The sequence below is a fragment of the Sinocyclocheilus grahami genome, unplaced genomic scaffold, assembly GCF_001515645.1.
Source record: "Sinocyclocheilus grahami isolate Dianchi unplaced genomic scaffold, SAMN03320097.WGS_v1.1 scaffold145.1, whole genome shotgun sequence".
Lineage (NCBI taxonomy): Eukaryota > Metazoa > Chordata > Actinopteri > Cypriniformes > Cyprinidae > Sinocyclocheilus > Sinocyclocheilus grahami.
This window is the reverse complement of record NW_015505324.1, coordinates 1,057,239-1,060,166: the sequence shown is the minus strand read 5'-3', so window position 1 is coordinate 1,060,166 and position 2,928 is coordinate 1,057,239. Positions and strand designations below refer to the sequence as shown.

Genomic DNA, 2,928 nt, shown 5'->3' with positions numbered 1-2,928 from the left:
CACACACACACACACACACACACACACGATGCGCAAAACTCTGCATTTGAACAGTCCATAACAAATACTTAAACTAGTAACAAAACAGTAGCTGATTCAGAAGCGCCGGATTGTCATAGCAAAGTCAGAATTACTTCCTCTCCTAGGTTCACGAAACGGTCGTCCATAAAATGCATTGCTGTTCTGTTGTAAGTCATCTTAAAGATTCCTAAATGAATCTACTTTCGGAAGGCCAAATAAAGTGCTTTTGCTTTTGCCTAGAAACACACAGCGTCTCCCTGACATGGCTGCTTCAACACTAACTGCGGTTACTGAAACTACGCCTTCTTTCTTTGCGTGAACATTTGGGCGGCATTATGCAAATATTTCCACATAGTGCGGTAGATATGTGGGAGCGTGTTAGAACGAGCCATTTTAGGGGGGCGTGGCAGAGTCTTAACTTTGATAAAGAATATCTCTTTGGTTTTGAGACTTTAGTCTTTGCAACTTCAGGGATCTTATCTATGCACAATCAGCTTGTAACACTCCAAAGAGAAAGGAAAACTTGAAATCGCATTATATGACCCCTTTAAGGAAAAAACCTCCTAACCTATGCTGTTAACTACACAGGGAACCCTATTATTTGGCACGTTACTATAATATTAATGGTTAAAATTAACAACTATTCATTCATTCAACTATTCACTATAGACCAGCTATTATATTCAACTTATTTATTTTTATAATTATACTCAAATAAAAATTTAAATGTCTTCATAAATGCCTGTCTTCATGCCAGATTTATTAAAACATACATAATTATAAGTAAAAAAAGCTCCTTTTTAGTGTTGTTTTATAGCTAACTAATGAACTGTGAATCATGGACAACTTTGCTGAGGTAAATGCCACATTAATTGGCATACTGCTCACAGTCTGTTTTATTGGCATCTTTCTGGGTTTGAAACACTGATTGAGCGATTACGTAAGACATGATACATTTTGGTAAGCTATACTGTATCTTTCAACATACCTTCTGATGTTCATTCATGTTTATTTTGCGCTATAACTGGAAGAGACTTGGGCTCCGTGCTGCTGCTTGAAATGAGGTGATAGAGCGATCTGTCAAGTCACATTTAAAAGTGTCAAAATGGCATTTATTGTTTGAATTTTGTGAAATGTAAAGGATTTGAAAGCGGAGACTTTGTTTCTTATCATAAGTAAGAAAGCACAAAGCTCTTTGTGATTATTGGATGGGAGGCGTGCTACAAATATTGTTTGGTGCAGAGAAAACTGCTGATCTGGCAACCCTGGCTTGAACTACGGGTGATTATAGGGTCATATAGAGCCTGCTAATGTTGTCTCGTTAATTTTGACAGCCCTAAATTCAACAGAGAGATCTTCTTCACGCACAGTATGAGTTGCAGTCTGACACCGCCTATTGATTGACAGGATATAATCGACCCTGATCATTGGCTGATTGTGAACAATCGGCCAGTGGCCAATAGTGAAATAAATTACTTTTATCGATATTTTCGATATAAAATGTGTGTATGAGAGAGTCTGTGTGAGAGAGTGTTTTTGCTTTTGATTTTACTTTCTGATGTATTTTATCATCACTTCTGCATTTAGTATCAGTTGGAACCTACACACTCACCAATCAAAAGAGTTTCTTGTTTCAGTTCTTTGACATACAGGGTGCTTTCTAGAAAAAGAGGTAAATCAAAAACAAGAGAAAAAAATATACTCCTGGTTCTATTTTGGGTTTTGTGTGTCAGTCCAGAACCATACAGGAATTTTCATGTAAGGCCAGGCTTTCATTCTTGAGCAAAACAGGAGATTAGAACTGCCAGGATAAATACTTTTATAAGAGCAGCTGATTGCCAAGTTCTTGTATTATATGTGATATTACTCGGCTCGACTGTAGTCCCAGTTTAACAGTCCTGGTTTACTTGTAACATATTGCATAACAAAGTGTGAGAGATTATTACATTTGTTGGTATTTGTGGTATGTTTTAGAGAATCATAAAAAGCTTTTTCTAGCCTCTTGCTTAGGGTGGCATGAAATTCCAGTCCTTATGTGTAAGTTACAAGACATTAAAAACAGCTTGGTGTAGACTAGGTTTATTGTATCTCAGTAGGATGGTGGCTCTGTTTGACCTTTTGTGTACACAAATCATTTGCAGACACGTATCTAATTTTGCTATGTTGACATGATGAGAGCTGTCTTTTATCACACAGGGTCTGCTTAAGTTATATGGGTTTTTATCTGTTTAGTAGAACACTGATGCATCTAGTTGTCCTGATTTGTACTTCTTGTTTTTCAGAGGAAGTTGGTGAAATGAATAAAAGGGAAATGGCATTGATGATCCTTATTTAGCAGAGCCGTGTCTTCTGTGCTTTAGATCAAATGAACTTTCAAGCATGATTTTCCAACCCAGTCTCATGAGTAGGGATGTAACGATTAACCGCGAGCCGGTTGAAAATCGATTTAAATATGTGACGATTAAAATCGATTGAGATGCTAAACAAATCGCGATTCATTTAGGTGTAGGAGTTTATATGAATGCATGTCTGAGGGGAACTTACTGTCTTTAGAAAAGTTTAGATGGTATTTTTTCTTTTCATCTTGCCTCTGTATAATGCATATTAAAGTTCATAAGTTCAGTGCTGCTTTGTTTACAGCAGAAACCAATGAAACGCTTTACGTGCCACCTGCTAGCAGAGAGTGAATCTGTGTCTCATTCAGCTCTGCTGTTTCATGCAGATATTTTTATTTATAGTTTCACAAAACTGAAGTCAAACCATTCTGTTTTTGCTTCAAATTTCAAAATCATACAATCTAGTTTAGTTTAAAAACTGCTCATGTTGCATGTACAGGTGCATCTCAATAAATTAGAATGTCGTGGAAAAGTTCATTTATTTCAGTAATTCAACTCAAATTGTGAAACT

General features: G+C 36.5%; 1 protein-coding gene across 1 annotated transcript in view; it reads left to right on the top strand.

Annotated features, from left to right (window-relative positions):
- LOC107591710 (ankycorbin-like) overlaps positions 1-2,928 on the top strand; it is a 63,195-nt gene that overhangs the window by 11,695 nt on the left and 48,572 nt on the right. The gene's annotated exons all lie outside the window — the stretch shown is intronic.